Genomic DNA, 21,950 nt, shown 5'->3' on the forward strand with positions numbered 1-21,950 from the left:
CAGACAGGAAACACATCAGCAGACCATCCCTTCAGGGGGAAGGGCTGCCGGAAACATTACATCCCATAAGAGTTTGCTAGAACAATGGGATGCAGCCGCATGGCAGTGAACAATGAACAACCTTCACACCAATATACAAACATTACATCCCATAATAGTTTGCTAGAACAATGGGATGCAGCCGCATGGCAGTGAACAATGAACAACCTTCACACCAATATACAAACATTACATCCCATAATATTTTGCTAGAACAATGGGATACAGCTGCATGGCAGTGAACAATGAACAACCCCCACACCAATATTAGAACATTTCACCCTGTACCCCTAACAGGCACAGGGTGACTTACACATAATAGGAACATGGGGAGCTGAGACAGGGGTCTCCCCACCTCTCCAAAGGGGGCTGTGTTCCATGGGCCCCCCACCCAAAGTCACTCCTGTCACAATCACTGCATAAGATTGTATAATAATATGAAGAATTGAGTTTGGGATAATTACACACAGGAGGATTTACTAGGGGTGTAACTGAATCCTCATTTTTGATTTAATTATTTATATAAGTATAGGTGTGGGAGCGTAGTACCAATTTTGTTACTTTTATCCGGAGCTTTAACCACCCATGTCATTCTCCCCATATCATTGAAGGTGGCTGGTAGGGAAGTCAAGCTACTTGGCAATCGTTGACTCGGGAGCCTGAAGCTGTTTCTTGGACATCAACCTTGCCAGGGACTCATGTATTCCTCTTCATCCAAAGAAACAAAGACTTGATGTACTACTAGCTGATGGCACTACTCCTAGCTCAGGACCTGCTACCCAGGAAACCATCCCCATCCTAGCAACAACTGACTTCGGCCACCAGGTGTTCATTCGTTTTGACGTCATCAGGTCTCCCATGTTTCCAGCCATCCTAGTAATACCTTGGTTGCAAGCTCACAACCCACAAATCAACTGGCCCAAAAGAGAAGTCACCTTTCCATCTAGTTACTGCCTTCAGCACTGTGGTGCCACCACACCCACAAATTTTCCTGTGTGCCTCTCTGTTCAACCTACATCAGATGCCAGTCAATCTGTTCCCCCTGACTACCTTGACTTCTTTAATGTATTTGACAAGAAAAATGCCGGCACATTGCCAACTCATTGGTCTTATGACTGCCCAATTGAACTGCTTTCGGGCGGATTTTCCCATTTTTCAAACTTGAGTTGGAAGCCCTCTGGCAATACATAGATGAGAACCTAGCCAAAGGATTCATCCGCTCCTCTTCCTCACCTGCTGGGGCAGGTATTTTCTTTGTTGAAAAAAAGATCAGTCTCTCACTGATTACAGAGAACTCAACAGAATTACCATCAAGAATTGGTATCCACTTCCTCTTGTTCCCAAGTTATTTCAGAGGTTTCGGAAAGCCCGAGTATTCATTAAATTGGACTTACGGGGGGCCTACAATTTAGTCCGCATTAGGGAAGGCGATGAGTAGAAAACAGCCTTCAGAACACGCTTCGGACATTTCGAGTACCTTGTGATGCCATTTGGACTATGCAACGCCCCTGCAACGTTTGAACACTTTGTAAACAATATTTTCAGGGAATACCTCAATCTTTTCTTGATCGTCTACTTGGATGATATTCTGATTTTCTCCGACTCACTTGAACTCCACCGAGACCGTGTTAAAAAAGACTACTCTGAGGACGCATGGCTTGTACGCAAAAGCAGAGAAGTGCAAGTCTGAGAAGCAGTCTATCCAGTTCTTGGGGCTCATAATCTCCACTGAAGGGATCTCAATGAACCCTCAGAAAGTCTCTGCAATTTTGGATGGGCCTGCACCTTCTGAAAGGAAAGGGGTCCAAAGATTTGTAGGCTTTGCCAACTTCTATTGAATGTTTATCAAAGACTTTTCAACCAACATTGCCCCTATTACTCAACTCACTCGCCAGCATACACATTTCCTCTGGAGCCAGGAAGCACAAATAGCATTTGAGCAATTAAAAGCTCGATTCACCTCTGCTCCTGGTTTACAACATCCGGAACCAGCACTTCCCTTCATCCTGGAGGTGGACGCATCTGAGTTTGCTACAGGAGCTGTGTTCTCTCAATGCCAAGGCCCAAAGGCTCTGCTTCATCCGGTAGCCTTCTGCTCTAGGAAACTGAGCCAAGCTGAAAGACACTATGATGAGGGCGATAGGGAACTTCTGGCAATCAAAGTAGCTTTTGAAGAACGGAGATACCTCTTGGAAGGTGCTAGCCACCTGATTTATGATCTTCACATATCATAAAAATCTGGAATATTTAAGATCTGCAAAGCGCCTAAGACCTCGGCAGGCTAGATGGGCTCTATTCTTCTCCAGATTCAACTTCCACATAACCTATTGCCCAGGATCCAAGAATGGGAAGGCAGATGCTCTATCCTGTATGTTCCCTGACCCAGTTGAGCCTTCACCCCCCAATACTATCTTTTATGCCCCAAATTTTTTTCTGATCCAACGCAGTCTAAAGTTGTCTATCGAACAGGCCTACGCACTATGCTCTGAACCGGAACAGGACTCATTAAGGAGGCAGGATGGTTTACTATGGCACCAGGATAAGATCTTTGTACCCCAGGAGGTACGATCCCAAGTTTTCAGGACATTCCATGACCATCAACTTGCTGGACACTTTGGGGTTCGTAAAATGATGGAACTGATCCAGCGATCCAACTTTAGTCAGGACTGCAGAACCTATGTAAAATCTTACACAGTGTGTCTGCATAGCAAGGAAGACAAAACCAAGGCATGGGGGTTATTGAGGCCCCTGGCTATCCCTAATTGCCCCTGGGAAATGATCGCAATGGACTTAATTGTGGGCTTGCCGCCCCGAGGGGTTTTACTACTATTCTAGTAGTGATAGATCGGCTATCCAAAATGGCCCACTTCTTGCCAATGATGGGTATCCCATCTGTGCCTGAGACTGCACATACCTACATCAAGGAGATCGTTAGGCTACATGGACTGCCCAGTAACATTGTCTCAGACCGAGGGGTGCAATTTACCTTCAGGTTTTGGAAATCTCTTTGCAAGGCCCTGAAAGTGGAACTTTCATTGGCAGAATTTGCCTAAAACAACTCAATCCATTCAGCTATGAACCAATCGCCATCCTAGGCCAATTATGTATTCCACCCTTCCTGCCTATCGGATACCATACTTGAAGCTTCAGTACCCACAGTACAAGACAGACATACCATTGTACAAGACAATTATCGAGCTCTCCAAGAGTCTATACAAAAGGCTCAGGCAGACTATAAAAAGTACTTTGAAAGAAAACGGAGGGGAAACCCTTCTCTGAAGGTTGGAGACAAAGTTTGGCTGTCAACAGTCAACCTGAAACTTCCTTGCCCATCACGAAAGTTGGGACCAAGGTACATCGGCCCTTTTCAAATCAAATGTGAAATAAACCCAGTAGCATATGAATTATCTCTTCCAGAACCATACAGGATTCATCCAGTCTTCCATGTTTCCCTGCTCAAACCAGCTGTTCCTGATCCATTTCCAGGAAGAGTGGAGCCACCTCCACCGCCGATAACAGTTGGAGAGGAGGCGGAATATGAGGTAGAGTCAATCCTGGACTGCAGGAAGTGGGGGAGACAAATCCAATACCTAATCAAATGGAAGGGGTATCCACCTGAAGAAAGCTCCTGGGAACCAGAAGGCAATGTACATGCCCCCACACTTCTCCAAGAGTTTTGTTCCAAATATTCAGAGAAGATGGCCCAAGTGCCTGTCAGGGTTCTGTCCACAGCAGAGGTACTCAGAGACCTGGCATTGCTGCCAGTACCTTGCATGGCCGCAGAAATGCATGCTGGCGAAAATCTATGAGCATTGGTGCATGGACGTGAGCTGAAACACGAATGCGCACTGGCACAGTTACGCATGCATTAGCTCAGTTTGGCGCCAGACAGCCTTTATAAGGAAGCCCATCACTCCCTCCAATTGCTGGTTGATCTCTGGCTCCCCAGTACCTTTATCCGTGTTCCCTTGCTACTGTGATCTCCTGTTATCGATTGGGCTTGTTCTTGGACCTGTCTTCTCTGCCTGACTCCTAATCTGACCCTGGCTTGGATAATAGATATTCTCACCTGCTCTCCTGATCTGACCTCGGCTTGGCTAATAGATATTCTCACCTGCTCTCCTGATCTGACCTCTGCGTGGCTAATAGATATTTTCATATAAGACATCAAAACAGCGCAAATATATAAATAAATATACACTCCAGTGAAAAATTAAATAAATAATAATTGATTAAAAATATAAAAAATTAAAATTAAAAGTCCCACTCCAAATCAATAAAGTGGAAAAAAAAACATTCATAAAAGTCCTTTTTCCAAAAAAAACTTTTGACACGTGTTTCCACCGCTGTTTTTTTCAAGTGTGGGAGATGCTTGGCATGTAGAAGTATGAAGGGGGCCAAAAATAAGAGTTACACGCATTTTCAGTCACAAACTAATGGGATGTCTCATAAGATAAGAGAATTAATTTCATGTGATAGTACTTACTTCACATATTTACTGGAATGTCCTTGTCATCTCCAGTATAAAGGTAGGACCACAAGAAAATTATCCACAAGATTAGGGGAACACATTAGGAACATAAAATAAGGGTTATAAATATCATAGTCTATTGCATCATTATAGAATATTTCATAATAGAGATCCATAATCGTTGATGTTTTGTGGCATGGATAGAGTCAAAACCCCTTGGAGAGGGGGTGATATGGTTAAATCTGTGTCACAGAACGAAACAAAATGGATATATCAGTTAGGCACGTTGGTACCTAATGGGTTAAATGTAGATAGCCACATAAACTGTTTTTTGTCTAATTGGTAATATCTCTATCTGGGTGCCTACCTAGTTGAGAATGCAGCTATTTAATTTATTTTCATTTTATTTTATTTATTAGTTATTTATTTTTATTTTTATATTTTTTCATATTTTTTAATTTTATTTTTTTTATATTATAGAATTTTTTCTATATTTTTTTCTTTATTTCCTATTTATTTCTTTTTTCTTTATTTTTCTTTTAATTTTAATTTATTTTAACTTCATATTTAGTTTTTTAAAGTTTTTTTTTAAGTATTTGTCTATGATAAAGATTTTTATAATTATAATAAAATATTCTGTTCGTTCAAAATCAGTATGAATGTATTTTGGGGGAAGCCTGTTAATGTGGTTTTTGAGGGAAGCATTATCCTGGCGTTGTATACTTATTCATGTAAGGTATATTGCAATGGAATCCCACTGTGGTAAAAGCTGACTGCTGAATGGGGTTTAAGATTAGCATACAGCCTATCAGGCATAAAGGGGAGGATCCTGCATCTATTATATATAACGCGTTGGCTTGAATGGCGGTGTCTGTGAAAACGCCCTGGAGGAGGGGCAAAACGCGTTGACGCATTTCTGGCTTCGCCGTCCAACGTACCACGTCACTTCCGGCGTGCGGTGTTACCATCTTGCTTGTGGGTGATTCTTGTGCTGTCATTTGTTGCTGACCGTGAGACCTCAAAAATACCCTGGTGATGCGGCATTTTGGCTCCATTTGAAATACAATAAATGCTGATTATACTTTTTAAGAATGTGAATGGTTTGGTACTTGGAAATTGATTCTGCCCGAGTATTGCAGTATTACACTATAGATTTGTTTTTCTCCCTGCATTATTCAAAACTTTTTCTTGGAGAGTGGTGTCTAGTGATCCTGGAGGTTGAAGGCTGGCTATATTCCTGTCTGGAGTTGGGGAGATCCAATAATATCTGGGGATTGGAGGCTTATTGACTGGGTCTAGGATCCCAAAAAAACCCCTAAAAGGTGTTTTTTCACCAATATCTGGTGAGTGCGGTGTGGTATTTGAGCACTATTTCGGTGGAAACACAGGTCAAAAGTAATATTTCTGGAAAAATGACTTTTATGGATTTTTTTTTCACTTTAATGATTTGGAGTGGGCTTATTAATTTCATTTTTTTATATTTTTTATTTATTTAATTTCTCACTGGAGTGTATATTTATTTATATATTTGCACTGTTTTGATGTCTTATATTATTTTCTGGTGTTTACACTAATGAGCAGCAGCATTTATTTATTTAGTATATAATTTCACGGTTTTGGCACTGGTGATTTTTTATATATAATAGATATTCTCACTCATTCTCCTGTGTAGGACCCCAGCTATCCTATTGACTATGTCTGCTGCAATCTCCACCTGGCATCTGACCTTGGCTTTGAACGGACTACTCTGTGGTCCTCTGCTACCCTGAAGGCCTGCATACCTCTCACAGGCGCCACCTGTCTGCAGACAACATTCCAGTGCATCAGTTGTGCTCCTGGGAAGCCCTCTCTCCATTGGCCTCTAACACCAGGTATGTGATAGTGCCTGTGCTGCACACTGTCTGTGTTACAAACACAAGCCTACTGCTGCGCCAAGGCAAGCCAATTCTGGAAATGTTACGTTTGCTAAGCAAAGCACAGAATCAGAAGCGTTGGCTCATAACAGAAACACTTGTTTAACTGAGTTGAAAATAGTTCATTTTATTGCCCCTCACAATTTTCAACTACTGTTGTTAGATGATCCTACTAATGGAATGGCTGACTATGTTCCAGACTCCAAAATAGCAAGTTCCCTCTGTTGTAAGCGTAACAAAGGCTGCATACTAATCAGAAACATCATTGGCAAGTACAATAAACAGCTGTTGTGCCAAAAACTTGCCTGTTGTCATGTTTCATTACTGAATGACAAAACTATAGACATATCAACAACCAAAAAATTAGCCATGGTGGTCATTTATTTTGATGAAGATCCTGGTAAAACCCAGTATCAGTTCTACTGCCTTGTTGATCTAATTGAAGCTACTGCTGCTGCTATTTTTGAGCAGATTAAACAATGTTTTCTGTAAGATGGTATTCCCCTGAAAAATGGTATGGCACTTGGTACAGATGGTGCAAGTGTAATGGTTGATCCAAGAAACTCTGTACTATCCTGCTTTAAAATAGATAAGCCTTTCATCTTTCACATTCATTGTACTTGCCATATTGCTGCCTTGTGTGTTGCAGATGCCTGTAAAGCCATATCTAAAACTACTGAACAACTTTGCAGGGACATACATAACTTCTTTGCACAAAGTTGCAAACGCATACAGATGTATCACAAATTTCAAGAAATTGTCAAAGCAGATTGTCTTTAGATTTTCCAGCTTTGTTCTACTAGATGGTTTTCTATGCTTGATTGTGTCAGCCTCATGGGAATGCAGGCCGCACCTTTTCTCCCTCTCCCTTCGAATACCCAATATATAACTATCTAAATAAATAGACACACACAATCTTTAATAGCAAAATTTTGGCCGCGGCACTTTATTGGTTTAAATAAATAAATAATAACAAATAATATAAATAATTAATAATCAAGTTTATACTTCTCTTATCAAATAACAATCAAATAGCTCAGTCGTTAAGGACTCGAGCTCAAACTGAATAAATATAACAACAGTACCACACCAGCCAGGCTTGAAATTTCAAGACTGGCCTACCCCACACACGCGTCCATCTCAATGCTATTTTGCGATCCCAAATTAAAAATGTGTAAACCTACTTCACTTAAATGCACCTCATCTGATCTGTATATTCCCCTAAAGCCTCCTTCTAAATCCAAGTGTCTATAGGAGGCATGAACTTTTCCATAGACTTGTTCAAACGACATCTAATTTTTTCCAAATTTTTAAATTTTGGATAAATTAGCCAATTAAGACGAGGTACTATCGCAGAGAAAATAATTGTGGTATTCGGAGATGATAATTTGCAGCGATGTAAGTCACACTTCATCATAAACATTAGATCCAGAGTATTTATATTACCAACATCATTTCCCCCCAAGATGAACGATTAAAATATCTGGAGCAGGCCACACTTTAAATAACCTGGAAAGATGAAAGAAAATATTAGACCAACGAAGACCTCTTATTCCTTTCCATAAAACTAGGATTTTTTGGGGATCCAAGGACAAATTAGCAGTGTAACATCGTTGCACAGCTCTTTTATAAGCCCAATAAACAAAAGAGTGTCCCAGGATCCATATATATCTTCTATCACCTAAAATTAAACAGAAAGATTAGGTCGAACATAAGTCTTAAAACGGTGAGACTCCCATCTGCCCAGTCTTTTTATAATCGTTTCGTCCAAACCCAATCTTGGGGCTTCAGTTGCTGCTCCTATTCTAAATGAATGTGACGTGAATCTAAATTGTTGAAGCCCTAACGTATTTATGCAGGCTTTAAAAACAAAATCAAATTGATAAGATGGGAACAATCCTCATGAATGAGGAAAAGACCATTACAGGTCGGTCTAATAGATAATTTTTTTTATGATAACTAAAGGGCAAATTTTAGCATCCCCACATGAGTAAAGTGATATCCATGTACCTTTTTTTAAACTGGTCTGTTTTTGAATGGGGAATAAATAAACGTATCCCCGACTCCAAAAGTACTACATTATGGTACATTAAACCAGCAGATGACTTTTTATTGTGCGGTAATAACTCTGAAATTTGCATGGCTCCAAAGAATGCTAATATAAATGACGTATTAAATAATACACTTCGAATTCGGAAAAACAAACGAATGAAGTGGCTGTTCAAATATTTTTTTACCTCCCTAACGGTATTCCCGAGTGTAGCTCGGGGTAAAATGTCTGTACCAAAAGCAGTAACCCCGAGCTACACTCGGGCTTACCATGCGGCGCTGCATAGGGAGTCCCTGCAGCACTTACCTTGTTCTTCGCTCCCGCGATGTGTCCCCTGCAGCATCCCCGGCCATCTCCTCCGGCTGATGTCGGCATCTGGCTCCTGTGTTCCGGTCCCTGTGACGTTGGGACGTACGGGCGCCGGCGGGAAATTTGAAAATTTAAAAAAAATTTCATTTTTCAAAACGATTTTACATAGTAAAACATTGCTGTTTCAACCCATTTCACATACATTTTGTCCCTAGTGCTTTGTCCTGTCCCCTGTCTGCATTTTGATTGTTCTTTCTGCCTGGAAACTTAGAAAAGTCCATGGCATCCAAAAAGTGTCCCTTTAGGTCAAAAGCGGTTTTAGACCAGCTAGAGAACAGCGATAGTAAATCAGAACCACTTGCAGAATTGAGTGATAATGATTTGTGGGGAAATTCATCATCAGACACTGAAAACAATTTTGCGACTTTGCTCAGCGATGTGCGAACTTGGCGCTATATTTCAAATTTCAGTGTTTTTGGTTTGATTATATTATTGAATTAAATGTATTATTATTATTATATTATTTTTTATGATTATTTATTAAATTATAATTTATGATTTTGTGTTTCAAATTTTATCATACCCGGGATGTTTACTAGACTCTTGTTCAGACAGATTTCAGTGAGTTATTCCTAAATATTACAGTCTACAATAAAAAAACTACATATTTCCATGCAAAAAAATGGTACCGCTTTCAGCACCAAAAATCTGAAATAATCATACCACTAGGGAGGTTAATAAATCAATTGTAATTGGCCTTCTAGTATCTGTGAAATGATGTTACTTCTTGTAACCTTTAAGGGCCTGCTGTACTGAAAAGAATGAATTGCACGGGGCTAAATTTCAGAGTTTAAAAAAAATGACACTCCTGCCAATATTTTTACTATATGGCTATAGGAAAAATTCAAGTGCATTAAGGAACATAGAAAGCTCAAAATTGCTGCCTCAGAAGGAGAATCAAACTGAAATCCAAAATCTTTGGAGAATTGTATCCATTTATCCCATTCGGCTGAATAATCAACCCATGTACTCTCTGCTACTGAATTTTTTATAGATTCTGTCAAGACTTCTAAATTAGGTCCCATAGATGTTCTGGACATGCAAAACCTTCCTTGTCCGCACTGGGCAGCAATTGCCAAAATCTTGATCTCTGAAATCGAGATAAAGCATTCGCAGTTTGATTCTCCTTCCCTGGTATATGTCTAGCTTTTAGCCAAATATTCCAACGTAAACATAAAAATACTAAGTGCCTCAGTAATTTTATAACAAAAATTGATTTGGATAATAGATAATAAAGGAGTCATTTACTCAGTAAATTGCTTGAGTGTATTAAAATCTTCTTATTAGCAAAGTGCTCTCCCCAAATTTCTAATGCCACTACTAAAGGGAATAATTATAATAATACTATGTTTTTATTCACTTTCATGTAAATCCATTTAGCAGGCCATTCTACACAGCACCAATGCGTTTTCCAAACGGCAGCAAATCCACATGACCCTGCCGCATCTGTGAACAATTCCAAATCTGATGAAATTATAAATTCATCCTGAAAAAATGACTTACCGTTGTAAATGTCAAAAAATTTTAGCCATACTAGCAGGTCCTCTTTTAAGTCAGCAGTTAATCTGACATGAGAAAATGGTAATTTAAGACCTGACATAGCTAATGAAAGGCGTCGAGACAATATCTTGCCAACTGGCATCATTCTTGTTGCAAATGCTAATAGTCCCATTAAAGACAGAATCTCTTTTAACAAAACTTTTTCCGTCTCAAAAAGAAGGAAATAATAGATTTGATTTTATCTATTTTGAACACAGGCAAATGAAATTGTAAAAGTTCTGTATCGATAACTATTCCCAAAAATTTAATTTTTGTAGATGGAAAAATTGTTTTTTCTGTGGCCAAAGGTACGCCCAAGTGCTGTGTGACCATACTAAATAATTGTAGCATGAAAGAACAAAGAGATGATTCTGCTGGACCTATAAAAAGTAAACCTTCCAAGTAATGCAATATGCCGTCAAATCCTGCTTCAAAAGAAAAAATCCATTGAAGAAAAGTAGCACATTTTTCAAAATAAGCATATGAAATAGAGCATTCCATAGGAAGACACTTGTCATAATAATATTCTCCTTCAAAATATATTCCCAAAGAATTAAAAGAAGAAGGGGCTATTGGCAACAGACGGAAAGCTTTTTATTATCAGCTTTTGCAAGTAATGCTGCTTTCCCAAATTTTCTTATCTTATATATTGCTTCCTCGAAAGTGCAATAAGAAACAGATGACAACTGTGGATCAATTTCATCATTTAGAGATGATCCTTTTGGAAAGGATAAATGATGTATCAGACGGAATGAATTTGGCTCTTTTTTTGGTATAATACCAAGTGGTGATATTCTAAAATTTTTAAAAGGTGGATTTTTAAATAGTCCTGCCATACGGCCTTCTAGAAGTTCTTTGTTTAATTTTTCCCTAACTATATGTGGAAATTGTGAAACGGACTTCAAATTGTTAACTAAAATACAAGTAACTGGAAACCGTTTGTAAAGCCTTCAATTAAAAACTTGACTATCTCCTTGTTTGGATATATTTACAGCCAATGAAGCATGTTTGTTAATTTCACTGGTGTGTAAGCTTTTTGGAAAGTTATCTCTTTGGTTTTGAAATGCAACATTTCTTTTGTAACATTTAAGAACAGAGTGTTGTCCTGAACAAAAGGAGCATTCATGTTTGTATTTACAAGAATTTCCCCACTTACACTGGCTTTCGTTTAAAGCAGGCATGTCCAAAGTCCGGCCCGCGGGCCATTTAGGGACCGGGGGTCAGTTTAATACGGCCCTCCAACAGCCTTCCCTGCTCTGTGTAATGTGGCCCTCCCACGGCCCTCCCTTCTATGGCAGACAGTCTTCTGCTTGAGAGCAGAGGGCAGTGCGCATGCCTGACTGTGGCGCGTTCTCCCTGGACTGTGTAAATGCGGCTGTCGCATGGCCCTCCCTTCTGTGGCAGACAGTCTTCTGCTTGAGAGCAGTGCGCATGCGTGACTGCGCCGCGCTGGGAGCGACAGAGGGCGGTGACGTCAGGGCTGGGCTTCCAGCGTGAAGTGTGTTTCTCTTCCCCTCCCGGCTGCCGAGCAGAGACTTCAGCTCCAGCTACCTTTTTCACCCTTCACATTAGTGCAGGTAAGTTTTTTTAAAATTTATTTTCAATACATTGTGAAAACTCAGCTGTCAGTTGATCTTAATGTTATGAAATGAAAAGTATGTCGTTTGCAATTAACTTGGCATAAAATAATTTATTTGCATTTAATTGTAATGGTTCAAAGAATGTTCGGAAAAATGTTCGGCCCTCCACCATGTTCACTTCATCCAATCTGGCCCTCTTTGAAAAAGGTTTGGACACCCCTGGTTTAAAGCATAGCAGTAACCTCTTTTATAAGGAGAGATGGCAGGTGTAGATTGTTGTTTTACATATGCAGGCTTTTGTGGAAGAATTAGATTAAGCTACAATCCTACATCTTTCATTCCCCATTTTAAAGAAGGGTACATAGATAATTTTTGTCTAAAAGACTCGTCATAGTGATACCAACCTAATCCGCCGAAGCTTTTATATGCTTCCAACACATGTTCCAAATGTTGGAATAAACCGCTGCAGTATTCTGGGTGTTTTTCGCCCAAAACACTAGAATAAATAGTGAAAGCCTGTAGCCAAATGTTAAATGATCTCACCATTGGTCTCCATCTGTCATCAGTTTTTTCATCCAATTTTTTTTCCAATTTATGTGTAAAAGCAGGGCCCTCCTATCCCTGTTGTATTGAACTGTATTGTTGCTGTATTGTCTCCCGTTATATTGTAAAGTGCTGAGCAAACTGTTGGCGCTATATAAATCCTGTATAATAATAATAAAATCTTTGGAAGATGGGAGTAAAGATAAAATATCTAAAAAAATCCCTATCCAAATTTTTTCTTTTATCGGAGCTGAGAGGTGATAACCTAGCGGCGATATTTCACAAGGCAATACCTCCTTTTAGACACGTCTCAGGAACTGCTGAATTATTAATAGACAACTTAGGTGTTGTAGACTGTACCAAAGGCAAAGTATTGCTTGCAAAATTTCCTATAGAATTATTGATGGGAAAAATATTATCCCTTGAATCGGAATTACCTAACACAGTTGACCAAACAGCTGCATAATTAGTATCAGTATTAACAGAAACAGGAATATTGTTAGCTTTTTTTTAAAGAATCCAAAATACAATGCAATATATCTGTTAACTCACCACTAGATGTCTGTCTCAATGGTTTGTTTCATAGGAGCCCTGTGCTGATCAATTCTCCCCCCGCTGGTTATGGTCGGGATAACATGCACAGGCTCTTCCACTGTGTCAATCACCTGACCTTCACGCCCTGAGGAAAGCAGAGTTGGTTGCCTAGCAACCTCTTCAGTGGCCGCTGCCTCCACAGCCACCTCATTTGAAGCTGAGTGTTCGGCCCTCCTACTTGGCCCTCTGGGCGGTGATGGGGACTGCACCCTCCTTCTTCTCACGGGGATTTACTCTGCTGCATCCCACACTTGATGCCGCCTCTTCCTGCTGCTCCGGACCGGCCTCCTGTTGACCCGCAGAAGGATTTAAGCGGTGCAACGGGCCACGCCGGTTCTCTCAGCGATTCTGTGGACTCCTAGCTGCTGGTCTTCCTCTGTCCCAACGACATCCTGGTGAGTCTTCAGCCTTATTTTCCACTGTCTCTTCCTCTTGCTCCTGCCTCTCCTCATCCTCTTCAGCCATCTGTAGCCATTTTCTGAACCATTCTTCTCCTCCGCTGGTTCCCGCTCGCTCCAACACTCATCTCATCAGCGTCTTCATGGTCAGGTGCAGGTTCCCTAGAGCTCTGACACGGACCAGCTTGCAATCTCTTGCCGATGGAGCTCCTATATATATAAAGTGGGGATCGAAAGTTTGGGCACCCCAGCTATAAATTTGTATTAATGTGCATAAAGAAGCCGAGGAAAGATGGAAAAATCTCCAAAAGGCATCAAATTACAGATTAGACATTCTTATAATATGTCAACAAAAGTTAGATTTTATTTCCATCATTTACACTTTCAAAATAACAGAAAACTAAAAAATGGCGTCTGCAAAAGTTTGGGCACCCTGCAGAGTTAATATCTTGTACTGCCCCCTTTGGCAAGTATCACAGCTTGTAAACGCTTTTTGTAGCCAGCCAAGAGTCTTTCAATTCTTGTTTGAGGTATCTTTGCCCATTCTTCCTTACAAAAGTCTTCCAGTTCTTTGAGATTTCTGGGCTGTCTGTCACGCACTGCTCTTCTAAGGTCTATCCATAGATTTTCAATTATGTTGAGGTCAGGAGATTGTGAAGGCCATGGCAAAACCTTCAGTTTATGCCTCTTGATGTAATCCCCTGTGGATTTTGAGGTTTGTTTAGGATCATTATCCATTTGTAGAAGCCATCCTCTCTTTAACTTCAGCTTTTTCACAGATGGCATCAAGTTACCATCCAAAATTTGCTGAAATTTTATTGAATCCATTTTTCCTTCTACTCGTGAGATGTTCCCTGTGCCACTGGCTGCAACACAACCCCAAAGCATGATTGATCCAACCCCATGCTTAACAGTTGGACAGAGGTTCTTTTCATTAAATTCTGTGCCCCTTCTTCTCCAAACGTACCTTTGCTCATTCCTGACAAAAAGTTCAATTTTAACCTCATCGGTCCACAGAACTTGTTTCCAAAATGCATCAGGCTTGTCTATATGTTCATTTGCAAAGTTCAAACAATGATTTTTGTGGTGAGGACGTAGAAGAGGTTTTCTTCTGATGACTCTTCCATGAAGACCATATTTGTACAAGTGTCTCTTTATAGTGGAATAGTGTACCACAACTCCAGTGTCTGCCAGATCTTTCTGGAGGGATTGTGCAGTCAAACATGGGTTTTGAATTGTTTTTCTCACAATCCTGCGAGCTGTCCTGTCTGATATTTTTCTTGGTCTTCCAGATCTTGCTTTAACTTCCACTGTTCCTGATGACTGCCATTTCTTAATTACGTTCTGAACAGAGGATATTGACATCTGAAAACGCTTTGCTATCTTCTTATAGCCTTCTCCAGCTTTGTGAGCGTCAACTATTTTCAGTTTCAGTTTTCTAGACAACTGCTTAGAAGAACCCATGGTGCTGATTGTTGGGGCAAGGTCAGATGAGTCTGGGCATTTAAAACCTTTGAGATTGACATCACCTGGTCTTCCCAGACGATGAATGAGAACAATCCATGACACTGGCAGGTCTCAGCTTGGCAAAGGGGGCAGTGCATGCTATAAATTCTGCAGGGTGCCCAAACTTTTGCAGACGCCATTTTTTAGTTTTGTTATTTTGAAAGTGTAAATGATGGAAATAAAATCTAACTTTTGTTGACATATTATAAGAATGTCTAATCTGTAATTTGATGCCTTTTGGAGATTTTACCATCTTTCCTTGGCTTTTTTATGCACATTAATACAAATTTTTAGCTGGGGTGCCCAAACTTTCGATCGCCACTGTATAATGAGCCCCACTTTTTAGAACTTTCCACTAGTCATGTGACCTTCTGGAAATTTCTCCCAGGTCACGTGCTACTTGTTTTTCCGCTCAAACTCTCTTTAAAATTTAGAGGCACAGTAACCTTATATATATTGTGGGGTTAGCTCAGGTGGGGGATCTCCTTCCCTGGGAAAAAAGGTAGAGCGCACAGCAGGCTTTCTTCAAAATCTGACTGGTTGTCAGTTTTATTTAAAAGGTTTGCAAAAATATCAAAATAAACAAAACATCAAAATAACCCTGGCCTAACTAAACAGGAGACGTTTCCTCTCTCAGAGGTGAAGGGCTTCTCCCTGTCACCCAAAACAAAACAAAAGCAAACCTTTTCTTGTAGGTATAGTAGACACACACAGCTCTCTCAGAATACCTCTCTGAGTCCCAGGCCAGGAGCGACTTCTTGCTCCAGCCCTGCCCTTTTTACATCACCTGTTGGTGGTCATCAGTGGAGCCCAAACTCTGGTCCGGACCCACCTCCTCAACTGTGGCCCCGAAAACCCGGAGTAGACTCCACCTAAACTTCCAGGTATGAGCATATGCGAGGTGACACATAGCGTCCCTCTATCACCTCGCCGTTCATACATGTCACAATATGTATATACATATCTAATTTTTTTTTTAATGAAAAGAGGGAGGGGTGGCCGCCTACCCATGTTATTGGGCCCAAATGATTGAGCCCTCTTAATGCATTCTTCATTAAGATGAAGCCCTGTTAAGTTATTTTCAGCCAAGTAATAATGCAGCTTGGTGACTGTGGAAAGGATAAGTCTCTTGCTACAGGATCCTATCACTAAGTGCTAGTTTCTGTTTCTTCAAGCAGTTCAAACTTCACCCAATTCAATCACATTTTTCAGAGCAATTCTCCTATTTTACCTGATTTGTACTTGAAGTACTGCCAACTAGCTCCAAGGAGCAGGGCCCTCCTATCCCTCTTGTATTGAACTGTATTGTTGCTGTATTGTCTCCCACTATAATGTAAAGCGCTGAGCAAACCGTTGGCGCTATATAAATCCTGTATAATAATAATAATAACTACTAAAAAGTCTTATGCACTACTCTATCAGGACAAACCTCTTAGTTGCTCTTGAAAAGAATGCACTAATTGCATTTGACCACACTAATAGTGGAAACTTCAAATAAACAGACAGAATTTTCAATGGCTACCAAACAAGGGAACATCTGTCTACAGTAGATTCTTTGTCAGCTGTTCAACAGTTCATGGTCCAAACAACAAGAGCAGTAACTGCCATTAAAAACGGATGCCCACTGGAAACAGAATCATTCAGCTGTTGGCTTTGCTAAAACCTTCAAACAGGTTGACTATTAATTCTGGGGACATTATTGAACTAACAAAGCATTTTCTACAAATTATTCCCTTATCGGATTTTGACATACTGTATACTGAATTTATTGAATACAAAGTGACAGATTTCACTGATGTTCCTCAGACTCACGCATATGATTCTTATTGGCACATGGTAGGGCAAAGCTGTATCTTTCAGGGCAATCTGAAAGTACCTAGATTCCCACTTCTGGTTAAATTTGCAAAAGCTATGCTTTCCTTGCCCCATGGGACTGCTGAGGTATAACATGTGTTTTCATCTGTGAAGTTAAGGAAAACCAGGGCTTTTTTTCAGCGGGAATGTGTATGTAATGGCAAGAGAATGCTGGAGGGTCTATTGATGCTGTCTGCTATGGAATCTATTTCTGCTGGAGGGGATCTATTGTTGCTAGGGCCTCTTATGTTTCCTGGGGAATCATTCGTTGCTGGGAGGCAGGTCCATAATTGCTGGCTGCTGGAGGGTCTATTGATGCTAGCTACTGGGAGATCTGTTGTGGCTGCCAGGGGTCTATTGTTGCTGGGGTGGATCTATTGAGGCTGGGGGTGTCTGTTGTTGTTGGCTACAGAGGATCTATTCTACTGTTTTTCTTGTTATCATTAACAAATTCTATACAAATGACTTAGCACCATAAATACTTGGTTCTATATTCTCTAAAGGGGTTGGTACTGGGAGGTGGGTATAGGGGCAGAGACAAGGGGTGACTCGGAAGATGGAGTTCCTGCACCTATTCTCTGAGAAAGAAAAGCCCTGAACAAACATTTCACTTCACTGCTGGGAGGACTGCTGTCAGCAAAGAGAGATCCCAGAAGAATTACTCAGGAAATGCTTAAACATGTTGATTCCACAATGTATGATCACAAGGTAGAAAATGCATCCAAACCTAAACGTAAACCATTGTGTTTTCTCTGCTGCTGCTGGTAACATGTCTAAGGATGACAATAAAGATGTGGTGGTGTAGGATTAATGCAGACAATCACAACTTCACTATATGAGCTTCTTCATACATATTGTACAACAGGAATGATATGTTTATACTGTAAAAGCATTAGAGATACTTCAGAAAATATAAGTTAGTGAGCGCAATCCGACAAGCGACCAATGCACTAAAAGGAACCACACGTCTGGAAACAAAGTGGATTTTTGAAATGAAATCCCTGACCCCGCGTGGCTTGAATGTGGAAGTGGACCTTAATTGTTTCATTGACAATAGTTGACCACATATATCATTGAAACATTTGTACTACCCATCTGACAGGGACATTACTTTATTTTTAATTTTGGTTTAATTTTTATTATTGGATGCTTTGGGATGTGTAATGTAATTTTCTTGTACCTCTGCCTGTTATACTAATTTTGTAGCGATAATAGAGTATTTCAAACATACATTACCGCTTTAAATGTGCCAGGTTTTGGAGCAGATTACTGAGCTAGAATCTGTACCGAAACCAGTAAGGTATTTCAGTAAATTAGCGGCCGTATTTTTTATCTATGCACAGTATTATATTCATAACGGATATTACTGTCATATCAGTTTAATGGGTTATTATAATTATAATTTTAATTTAAAGTTTGACCTATGACTATTCCCAGATAGAACACTAGGTGGTGCCTCTACATCTTATTAGTCACATAAGAGATGTATGGGGTACAAGAGTTTTTGTTGTATTGATTTTTTGCTTTTTGGCCGGTTTTCACTAGGACACTGGAATGGGTCCTCATAATTTGGGTGTCACCCCCAGTAAGATCGGCGACCGTACGGCCATGTTTGAAGGTTTTAAGTTCTCTGGCAACTCTGGGGTTAGGACACTGAGTTGTGTCCTCGGTTCTCAGGTGTTGCCTCCAGCAAAATGGCGGCCGCGCATGCGCATTACAATGCGAACATACGGGAGCTTCTAACCAAGAAAATGGCGCCGGCACATGCACAGTGGGACATACGGCGGCCATTTTTAGCAACCCGGAAATCACCGGCAAAATGGCGCCCGCACATGCTCAATATGCCGGTCTACGGCAAAATGGCGCCAGCTGGATTATGCATTTTTCTATCCTATATATAGGGCTAATATGGCGTCCGGCGTGCATGGCATCACCCCTACTGCAGATGTGTGTTTACACGAAACGCGTCTAGGAGGAGCCCCTGCACGCTTTGACGCTACGCCTCCGGATCAGGAGGTCTGGCGGCCCACATTAGATGTATACTGGTCAGTGTTTTTGGGTGCTTTTACTGCTCATAGCAGTTTCATACTATATACAGTCATTCATGTATGTATTTCTGCTCAGAATTTAATGCAGTAAATTTATAGTTTTAAATACTACACTATGAGCACCTTTATTCTCCATATCTGGCACTGAGCCTCCATGTCTCAGCCCCAGTGATTTAGGTATTGCTGCAGACTTGATGAAGTAAATACTTGGAGATCAGATCGGTATCCTTTCTTACACCACTGAGGGTCCATCAGAGGATTCCATTTCCGGGCTGTCTTTATTCAAGATCCTAGGATGCATGTGATACAGATATGCGTTTATTACTGGGTTTCTGGTGAGTAGGCAATCTATTCATATTATCACAATTATCACAACGGGAGACCGGATTGCACCTACAACGTCTGATATTTCACTGTGGACTGAGGAATCCATATATTTATATTACAGTGGACTTATTTTAATATTAATATTATTTTACTATATTAATATTATTTTACTGTATTTTTCTTTGTCATTTAATTTTATGTAGCGCTGCACTCCTTGTACTTTTGAGTTTATTAGAGATACTTGTACGTACGTACATAAATACTTGTACAAAAATTACAGTTTGAGTTATGAAAATATTGGTTATGGTTATGGTCACTCCAGGCCCCACTGGTCCCTGTACCCCTTCCACCAGTCCCAGGGTCCTTCCCTCCAAGCCTGGGTGGAATGTTCTGCAGTATGTCATAGGATTGATAGAATGCTCTGCAGTGTGTCATGTGATGGGTGGAATGCTCTGCAGTGTGTCAGTTGATGGGTGGAATGCTCTGCAGTGTATCATGGGATGGGTGGAATGCTCAGCAGTGTGTCATATGATGGATGGAATGCATTGCAGAGTATCATGGGCTGGGTGGAGTGCTCTGCAGTGTCATGGGATGGGTGGAATGCTCAGCAGTGTATCATGGGATGGATGGAATGCTCTGCATACACATATACAAAACAGATATAAAACACACATACAAACACTTACACATGCACATACATACAGTATATATACACCTTTTTAAAAAAATCAGCAGTACAGTACCTTCAGACCATATGCGAAGCTCAATGATACCGCTCTGAAGCCAGGTAAGCAAGACAGATCACCCCTCCGGTATGGGAATGAAGGGAGCAGCATCCTTAATCAGTTTCAGTGGCTAGGATGAGATAAGGGGGAGTAGACGCCACTCAGGACCAGCCCCAGGAGTCCAGCGTGTAGGTGTAGAGTGGCCTAACCATGCCCTCTGATGTGTTTCTCCCTGCCCATCAGGGCTTGGTCACAGAGGTGTAAGGAAAGTAGGCTGCTAAGGTATACAGTATGTACTCAGCATCATTGGCGGTGAATTGAATCAGGTGTGTGTGTGAGTAAAGGTGGGGAAGGGAAATCAAACAAAGAAATAGGTAAAAAATGTAAGAAAGAAAGAAAAATCAAGGAAAAGAGAAAATCAAACAAAAAATATGTATAAAACAGGAAATTAAAAAAAAAGAAAAACATTACAAAGTATGAAATGAATATAATAATGAATTGTAGACTAAATAATAATAAAAAAAAATCAGAAGGGGGGGGGTGAAAGGGAAAAACAAAGAAAACATGAACTATAAATAAAAAAAATGCACGAGAAAACAATGAGGAAAAAAAAAGAATGAAAAACAAAAAAGGGAGAAAAAAATGGAAGTAGATAAAAAACACTGCAAAAACTGTATTGATGAAGAGAACTGAAAAGAATACGCGCTGTGGAAAATGCTCTCAGTCAAGCACCCTAATGAAGGTGCATCTTTATTAAGTGCGATAAAGTAGCAAATATAATAAAATTTGACCAGCCTGAAGTGAACAGTGTGACAGTTTGGCTTTTATGTTGGAAATGTGATCACGCATTCTATCACAGAGGTGTCTAGTTGTACCCATTGAGGCTGTAAATAGAACTTTTGATCAAACAGAAAAAAGTTATGTTTCAACAGGAAAGAGACACTCTAGGACAGTGGTTTCAACCTGTGGGTCGCGACCCCTTTGGGGGTCGAACGACCCTTTCACAGGGGTCCCTAAGACCATCAGAAAACACATATTTCCGATGTGTAAAGAGCAGCTACTGTGTAGAAAGCAGCTACTCTGTTAAAAGCAGCTACTGTGTTGAAAGCAGCAGTATTGGAGGTAAAACGACACTCATGAATTATAATTACTGGGTAAATAATTTTATGGTTGGGGGTCACCACAACATGAGGAACTGTATTAAAGGGTCACAGCATTAGGAAGGTTGAGAACCACTGCTCTAGGATGAACCATTTCAGTTCATTTTTGGTGTACAGGTCCATATGGTACTTCAGGGCTTGAAGGCTTAAGCCATGTGGAATACAAGAGTATGGTGATTGTACATCACAAGTTAACCACCTCAATTCTCCATCCAAGGAAACTTTTCAAAGACCTGAATGATATATTTTGTGTCTCGAATATAAGATGTTAGGCAGTCACTAAAGGCTAAAAGTAAACTGTCCATGAGATTACCCAGATGATCTCCAAGAGAGCCTATGCTCGCCACAATGGATCTTCCTTTGAGTGACAGCTCGGTCTTATGCACTTTTGGTATCCTACTTTCCTGTATAAACAATTGGAAAATATTATACAGGAGGCCGCTAGTTTGAACATATTAAAACCAGACAAAGTAAAAAAAACTTGTGCCTGATTCTCCTGTAATACCTATATTCCATCACTTACCAAAGGTGCATAAGACCGAGCTACCACTGATGGGCGGGGCGAAACGTGTCAGGGGGCATGGCTAACGTGGTGCTGAGACCACTCTACACCTACACATACATGCTGAATTCCTGGGGCTGGTCCTGAGTGGCATCCACTCCCCCTTATCTCATCCTAAGTACAATACCTTCAATCACACAGCCGGGTACTGCACTGTAGGGGAAGGCAGAGAGCACAGCACTCGGGAAGACACCTCTCCCTCCTTTGCTTTCACTTTCTTGAGTGTGTTCACTGTCTGACCGAGCTCCCAGTGCCGATGTACAGTTTGGCTG

General features: G+C 40.6%; 1 protein-coding gene and 2 pseudogenes across 2 annotated transcripts in view; all 3 read right to left on the minus strand.

Annotated features, from left to right (window-relative positions):
• The window catches only part of PLXDC1 (plexin domain containing 1), a 424,334-nt gene that overhangs the window by 391,747 nt on the left and 10,637 nt on the right, over nucleotides 1–21,950 (minus strand). The window lies entirely within an intron of this gene.
• Nucleotides 7,542–10,487, minus strand: LOC149441453 (uncharacterized; annotated as a pseudogene).
• Nucleotides 11,332–13,563, minus strand: LOC149441454 (uncharacterized; annotated as a pseudogene).

Source organism: Staurois parvus, unplaced genomic scaffold (assembly GCF_062004578.1).
Source record: "Staurois parvus isolate SC_StPar_1 unplaced genomic scaffold, SC_StPar_1.0 ptg000983l, whole genome shotgun sequence".
Classification (NCBI taxonomy): Eukaryota; Metazoa; Chordata; class Amphibia; order Anura; family Ranidae; genus Staurois; species Staurois parvus.